We start from the raw sequence: 8,735 nt of genomic DNA on the forward strand, positions 1-8,735 counted from the left end.
ACTGAGAGAGAGAGCGGGAGAGAGAGAGAGAGAGAGAAAGAGAGAGAAGGATCCTGCAGAGCCTCAATCTGGGTATTCTTATCTTTTATTAGTCCTGTGATATTTCTGTGATATTCTGGGATGTACACACAACATTCTGCTTTGATAATTGCACATGTGTCACCCGATGCTGCTGTCAGGATATCTAAGGCCATCTTATTTTGTAGGACTGCCTTGTACATATGTGGGACTTTGATAGTAAGTAAGGAGATGCTATTTAGTGAATCACTGAGTGCCTTTGTAGTATATTTATTAAGGGCTTCTACATGCCAAATGAAATACTCTAGTCCCACAAATGGAGCAAAAATGGATGTGAAGTGATCATACCACTTAGAAACAGATCGTGTCCATCTCTGCTTTAAACTGGGAGATTAGCTGGAGTAGTGATGATTATAGTATCATGCCCATGAATCCAGGCAAATCCTAAGGTGCAGTGACCTACCAACCCTGGAGGAAGCCAGGGCCATAGGTTAGTTCCACATATCCAGTGGGTTCCGTCTGGAGCTGTCCATCTAATGCCAGGTCACCTTACCCAATCAGTAGAAAACCTGTCAGTAGCCTGGAGTACTGTTATTTCAGAACACATTTCTAATGATAGCCGTCCCAGATGTCGTGTGCATTTTTCTCATGTATCATATGTATGATTTCTTTGGTCCTGGCCTAAAACTGCCTTTTGACTGCGCTGTCTAATGGTGGGTAGGACCCACAAATATGTATCCCAAATTTGATATATGCCATCCTTGGTATAGCAATGAGGAGGGATGTGTAGTTTAGGCTTAGGCCCTAGTTGGTGGGTATTAATTTGTGGGCTTGTAAGGTCAGTTAGGACTTTAATAGTTTGAGAGTATGAAAAAGCTTGGTCATGGGGTCCTGGTGAACTCCATATTTTAATGAGGATGGGCCAGGAAGAAACATCTGGATTAGTGATAGAGTTATCCTGGTACATAATGTCTCCATATATTATATCTGAAATATAATCCTGCAGAGAATGCCAATCAGTGCCCTGTAAAGGCAAAACACACCAGGGTAACCTGGATGTACTTGACATAGGCAAAATTCCACATATCCAACAAACTGATTATGTAGTTTAATATAATGCTGTGCCCACTGTAGAAAGGAACTGTCAGTTAAGATAGGTGAAAGGAAGATAAAGAGAATTACAACCTTCATTTTGGCTTGAAGAGAAGTTTGAGGTCTTCTATGGGTTCACAGGAGTAAGAAGGCGCATTCATTTGCTCACTGGGTCCCTGTGAAGGAGGTTAGGGTTTTACTCTAGATATACGCACCCAGGAAGAGTGTCTATCTAGCTTTCCCGCAGTGGGAGTACATAGTATGACCCGATATGGACCTTTCCATTTTGGATGTAGGCTTTCTGTTGTATGTGACTTCCAATATTTTTTTAAATAAACCATATCTCTGAGATTTACATGGGATGGGTTTTCAGTTATAATTAAATCTAGTTTGGGGAGTACATGATTAGTATCTTCATTGAGTATCTTATAAGTTAAACCAGCCTCTAGTGAGTATTTAATAAGGCATTATAATCTTCATCTAATAAAAGATCTATGGAAAGAGATATTTTATATACATATATATAATAACTCATTACTACATAATAATAATTATAATAATCATTATATAATATTATTATGTAATAAGTCAAAAGGGCTGAGTCCTAGAGGTTGTTTTGGAGCAGTTCTCATCGTGAGAAGTCCTATTTACCTACCGTAGAGTGATTCAATTTTCCTGGGTTTATAGACTAAGCTTCGTAATATGACATTTCAAAGTATGATTAGTTTTTTCTACCTTTCCAGAAGATTGTGGATGCCAGGCTTAATGCAGGAAATATTTAAATTTTTAAGGCTTTGGCAATTGCAAATCGCAAGTGGGCACTATGGCACACCTAAATTTTCTTACTCTTTTCATGAAAACTACTGTCATCAGTAAACCAACTATCATTTGTATTTTATACAGGGGCATCTTAAATCTGGCCAAATACAGTAATCAAGATCAGTAACATCTGAACAGTTATGCTCTATAGAGAAGTACAATGATCAAGGTGATAGTTAAGTTATACAATTGTTTGGGAATCAATTCTATTTTCCAGTTATTTAACCAAGTGCCATGGGCTCTTGTTATAACCCCCCCAGAATAAAAATGCAAGAAGATCCTCTGAATGAGCTATTATGCAACTTTTCTGAAGTTCACCTCAAATTGTTTAGCTTAGGTAAACAAACATTTAAAGACAATCCAATCTAGAATGTAACCTTCATAAAGTTGTTATTAAAACATAATTTGTCTCTCTAAAACAACCCTCATTTCCAGAGATAGCCAAATCAGGACTAGTTTATTTGAAAAACAAGTCCAGTTTTAACAAATGTGGCCTGATTATATACATAAGCTCAGAAAGAACAGTGAGTGATCATATAGATCTTTTAGAATCTGCTTTATTGGAACTTCTTTAAGGAATTTCTAGGTAGAACTTGTTATAGCCTCTCCAGGCCAGAAGCCAAGCCATGTACTTGCCATCAGACATGCCTGCAATACCCGTTGATTTGGGTGAATTCCTCTTCTTGAGGTCCCCCAGGGTATCCCGAGGTTCCAGCACCTGCCAGGAAGTGACATTATTTACTCAACTGGTGAGGCTGCTGGGAACACTGTAAGCCAGGTATTGGGCCAACAGCTCCAAGGGGCTTTATGGCTCCAGGTTTCAAAAAGGCAACCTTAGTTCCTTAAAGCTGTCTGGTCATATCTGAGTTGTTCTTTTTGTCTTTCTCAAATAGGGCATTCCAGTCAAAGCCTTGGTAAAATAACCCATGTTTCCCATGGTGTTCTATTACAAGAAGAACAGATTCTTATTGAACTTATTCAAATGACTGATTGCCATGGAGGAAAATACTTATTGAGACCTTTTGAGTTTTAGAGGGTTCACATAGAGAGAAAAGGTGAATGTTTTATTTACAAATAAATATTTTTACATTGCTGTAAGTCACGGACCTCTTAAGAAAAAAGTTTCCTTAGTCTGGAAGAGCAAACCTTAGAGTACCAGCAATGGTTAAAAGGACAGCTCCAACAGAGGAGCAGAAGCCATGTACTCCCGCCAGGAAGGAGGGGTTAAGCAGTCTATGTCAGGCCAAAGAAGAAAGGGAATTTCCCTGAAACAAAGGGAGTTTTGGCAGCTGCCTGGGAATATTCCTCAAAGTCTCCATCTCGAGTTAGACTAACCCCAGTTGGCTCCAATTATAGCCATTAACACAGAAATGAGTAAAGGAGAAGCCCCCACATCTATGAGGAGAAACAGAGAGAGGCAAAGTCAGAGTCCCCTTACCTAGGGGTGGCCTAGCAACCTGGGTTTACTAGAAGGCTTATTTACGTAATTATCACCCAATATGTCAGGAGGGAGTTGACTAGCTCACTCCTTCAGGCAAACACATTCTGCAAAACGCCCTTAGGTCTGGGTCCTGGTGTAGAGCAATGATGGCTTAGGTATAAACAATGAAGGCACCCTATGTTCATTCACCCTGTTTCCTGTACAGGAGCTCTAACTGATAGATCCCACTGAGGCCATGCAGTGTTACTGGAGCTCAGTCCTCTCCTACGTTTTGCAATCCAAATTATTTCCAGTGGGTTCAAAGGCATCCCACGGTAGAGTCCTTGGGACTGAAGAAGCCTACTGAGGCCATGCTCCCAGAAAAGGAAAGAAGGTCCATTACCTAATCCCCCCTGATGCCTGGGTGGAGTCCCACACAGGATATGTCAGAGCTGCCCATATGTCAAAAGCCACCCTCAAGAAGGCTTCCCTCAAAACCTCGCTATTGATCAACATTCTACATTCTTGGGAAGGCATTCCTGCCATAAAAGACCCTGGAGAGGTTCCGGCGTCCCTCTTCTTCCCCATCACATCCTAGGCTACAGATGGGTGCCCGGTGAAGGGACTAGGATATTGTGCCATCCTATACTCTACAAGTTGTGGGGTTGCCCTGCCATTTTTAATCCATGGGAAAGAAAAAAAAAATTGGCAAGGGGAAATTACCCAATTTCATAGCTTTAAGTAGTTTGGAGAAGACACTGACGTGAAACAGTAAAGACTGAAACCCGTCATGGTCTATGTGACATTCCTACACATGGGGTCCATACCGCCCACTTCCCTAGGAAACGATCCCCGCTTGTGTTTTAATTGAATCGGGTACTGGTTTTGGCCATCTCCCAGTTGAGGTCCCATGGCAGGAAGTGGCTAGGCCAGGCATGTGGAGGAGATCACATTAGATCATTCAGGAAGAAACCTCACATGGGAGTCTTAAGAATGGCAGCGGTCCTTCCTGGTGACTTAGGTGGCTGTCCTGTGCCCAAGAAAGCCAACTTTATGTAAGAACAGGAATAAAGAGACGACATCAAATTTCTGGGTCTTATTACCATTCCAGCCAGCGTACTAACTTCCAGCCAAAAATCTGATGTTTTCTTCCCTGTGGATTAGCCACGGGCTAGAGGTTTATAGCCTGAGCAACTGACATGCAAGTGTTCCAATAAGACCATACTCCTTGAAAAGCCCTGAAGTGAGAGTAAAGGAAGGAGTGAGAACGGACTCACCAACTTTGCACCAAAGCTCAGAGTCCAAATGTAAAGACTCACAGCCCCAGTTGGATGCCAAATGATGAACTTCTAAAACGTAGGTGAGGTTGGTGGGGTGAGGTCTGGAGCTCAGTACCAAGAAAGGATTCTTGAGGCCTCTCTGGTGCAAAATGGTGATTTATTAAAGTATGGGGACAGGACCTGTGGGCAGGAAGAGATGCTGCCCTGGGGTTCTCAGGAGTGGTCTATTATATACTTGTAAGGTGGGGAAGGGATTAGGGATGGTGTCAGTCTCTAAGGAATTTTGGAAGCAAGGTTTCTAGGACCTTGAGGGGCCAGCTATTTTTGGGGGGAAAGGTTATTCACTACTAGTTGTAAAACCTTTTTGTGAGACCCTTTACATGTCTATCAGTAGGCCATATGATTGGGAATGATCGTCAACACTATCTGGGAGGTTTAGAGATAAAGTTTCCAAAGGAGTTGTTAAAGTGCTCACAGGGTCCTGGTGAGGGGTAGGGGGTCCGTCAGGCTAGGACTGCCCTTTGCCCTTAGCAAGCCCTTAAGGTGGGGTAGTTGAGTCCCTAGAGGAGAGTCACTCTGCCTATTTTAAGGGCTTGTCTGGAGGTAAGGAAATTTAATAATGTTTCTTCTGCCTCTGTTTCCCACATTAGTATGATTTTTATCACAGTATGATAAAATGAATGTAAAGCATCTCACTGCGATTGTATACTGATTACATATTGAAATGATAATATTCTGGATATAACTGATTAAACAAACTAAATTTCTTAAAAATGATTTCAACAAAGGACACCTGGGTGGCTCAGTTAATTAAGCTTGAGCTCAGGTTGTGAATTCAGAGTCATGGGATCAAATTTCACATCCAGCTCTTTTCATACCAGGGAGCCTGCTTCTCATTTCTGCCTAGTCGGATGCCTCTGCCTGCCCCTCCCCCCTGGATTGTGCATGTGCCCACAGGGGCTCTCTGGCTTGAAAGCACATCTACTGGAGCTCTTGCTCTCGCTCTTTCTCTCTGACAAAAAATAAATAGAATCTTTAAAAATAATCATTTTGCCTGCTTTTTACTTTCTCAATGTGGTTGATGAGGCTTGAAATTTCATGTGACCTGCAATGTATATACTTACATTGGACAACAGTGGGGAGCCAGAACAACAAACAGGACATTTGTCATACCAAGAGCAAAAAAAAAAAAAAAAAAACCATTTAAATTTACATACACAACACATTTTAGAGGATAAATACACTCTCCAATCTCAGCTAAGAGCTATTTAAATGCTAACTTGGTGTAACCAATATAAACAAAACTTTACAGTCTCAATGTAACTGTTATTTAAATTTGAACATTCCAGAATTAGATTTTTGGCACTTATTATGAATACAGTTTTTCAAACGACAAAAGTGACACCAGCTCATCTAAACTGTCGACATTATAGAGAAGCATACACACACTCACAAAAGTATCCAAAAGAATCCACCATGCTACTGCTCAGAATATTTTGATCACTCATTACTTCCAGGTAAATGTATTAAGTGATATGAAATATCAAGGTGGGATCGTATGTTTTATCACTTTGAAACTTGTTTTATTCTAATACTGTGAACACTTCCTTTTATTAGATATTCCTTCTAAAACTTCACATTTTACTTTGAAATAATTACAGATTCACAGGGTGTTGCAAAAACAGTATGAAGGCCCATATAATTTCCACCCCATTTCCCAGACAGGGTTGCATCCTCTGGATTACAGGACATCAAAACCAGGAAACTGACATTGGGACGCATGTGTACCATTTTATGTCACCTTATCACAAGTGTCGATTCAGGTAACAACCACCACAATCAAGATCAGATTTCATCAACACAAAAACATTCCCTCTCAGTACCCCTTTCCAGTCACAACCACCCACCTCACCCCCAACCTCATCAGCCCTAACCCTTTGGTGACTGCTAATAACTTTGTGATAACAAAAACGTGAATGGCTGCCTACAGTGAGTGACCTGTACAGATTGGATTCTTCCACTCAGCATCATGCCCTTGAAATCCACACTAGTTGCTGCATGCATCCAGAGTTTGTTCCTTCTTAAGTGCTGAGAAGTATTCCATCTGGTATGGATGTGCACTCATGTACTGAAGGACATCTGGGTTATTTCCAGTTTTACCATACGAAAAGTAAAGCTGACATTATTAAGACCTGCAAAATATTTGTAACTATTACACAGTTTTGTATCAATTCCCTGACCTCTATGTAGACTGTTTTGTTTGTTTGTTTTTAACTTGCAGCAAGAATTACTATCAAACTCCACTTTTTGGGCCACAGACCCTTGTGGTCTTAGCAAAAGAACTGCCCCTCATGAAGCATACTACCAACATTTAATGAGTGCATTGGCCAGGCAGCTATTTTTTGTTGTAATAATGATGTAACAAATGAATTTACACAGAAAATGTATATCCAGAAAACACTAATTCCTATTCTAAATGCTGGGTCACAATCTAAAAATATTTTTAAAGGAATTGCTGTCAACTGGCCTTCAGAAAATCAAAGCAGCTTATCTTATCCACCAAGGCTGTTACAATGTCCACTTCTTACAAGATGCACTAAGATTTTTGTAGTCTTTAAAATCTGACTTGCCAAAAATGTTGTTTTATATTGAAGTAATAGAAGTTATATATTTCTCATGTTTCTGCACTTGATTTGTCATTCTTTAACTATCTATTCATATTCTTTGGCCAACATTCTATTGAAAGTTTAGTTCAGGAACCTATCAAACTTGGCTCTAACATACATTACAAATAAATAGCCTTTAAAACTACATGTATCTGAAATTCGACACACATATTAATAGCCCAAGACAATATCTGATTTTCAATGTGGACGATAAAAATTTAGTGGATATGGTTCCCCAATTGATAAGTGCTCTTCTACTACACACAATGTCTTTATTAAAAAATCACATCTAATTCCAGCTCTAAGTGAAAAAAAAAAAAAAAGAATGTAGGGATGCCTTGGTGGCTCAGGAACTTAAGCAACTGAATTCAGCTCCCGTCATGATCCCAGGGTCCCGGGATCGAATCCCTCATGGGGCTTCCCGCTTAGCACGGAGCCTGCTTCTGCCTCTGCCTGCTGCTCTCCCTGCTTGTGCTTCCTCATTCTCCCCCACATCTCCTGACAAATAAAATCATTTAAATGAATTAATTAATTAAAACGTGAATGGATATCACTTCTCTTAAATTCCCTGTGAAATACCAAAACATCAATTTTCTGTAACATCAAAACTATCTCCAGGTTCATTAAGAAACATGGCTGGCCTCTCTTTTGCATTTAAGATCATCTAACCAATAGTTCCCAATAGCGCTCTTTAGACCAGCAGTAGCAGCACTAACATCACCTAGTAACTTCTAAGAAATATATGCAAATTCACAGGCCCCACCCCAGACCTACTTCATAAAAAAACCCCGGAAGATGGTGGGTAGAGCCAGAAATCAAGCAATGTGTTTCAACAAGCGTTCCAGCGGATACCGATACATAGGAAAGTTGGAGCACCACAACATTAAACAAATTTAGTAGAAAGACATTAAATCTGGATTGCTTTCCACACTTTTTATTTTCATGAAAGACTTCGGTAAAGTTAATCACGCCACAGATACGAAGAATCCAGAGACATATTTTCATTCTCCCCCAAAGCAAAGCAAAACAAAACAAAACAAAACAAAAACTGGAAACTGGATGTTAGCTTTATTTCCTACAAAAAGGAATACCTAAAACTATGAAGTGATCACAAAAAATTACCATAGAGAAGAAAACCCCAAAATGAACGAAAGAGAACCAACAGGTCAGAACTGATGTCTTTCAAACCAGAGACTCAATTAGTTTTGTATCATACACTGCCTGATACCCCCATTCCTACACGGAACTACAACCTATAGCACTTTCAATATTCAATAAACTAGCATATTAAACATCACCTAGAAAACTATAATTACGCAAATATTTGTGGTCCAGGGACTTCCAAAACTTGGGTGTTGTCATAGGAAGCCCTGTGATTTGGTTTGCACAACAGGGAATTTTGATACAAGGGGATTCAGGGTGTGAATTATCTTTCTCTTG

At 40.1% G+C, this 8,735-nt stretch overlaps 1 non-coding gene across 1 annotated transcript; it reads right to left on the reverse strand.

Annotated features, from left to right (window-relative positions):
- Positions 1 to 6,902: 6,902 nt before the first annotated feature.
- LOC122890789 lies at positions 6,903 to 7,052 on the reverse strand. Its single transcript, XR_006381211.1, has one exon. It is a non-coding gene; the product is annotated as a small nucleolar RNA SNORA62/SNORA6 family (small nucleolar RNA).
- Positions 7,053 to 8,735: the final 1,683 nt, after the last annotated feature.

Source organism: Neovison vison, chromosome 11 (genome assembly GCF_020171115.1).
Source record: "Neovison vison isolate M4711 chromosome 11, ASM_NN_V1, whole genome shotgun sequence".
In the NCBI taxonomy this organism is placed as follows: Eukaryota; Metazoa; Chordata; class Mammalia; order Carnivora; family Mustelidae; genus Neogale; species Neogale vison.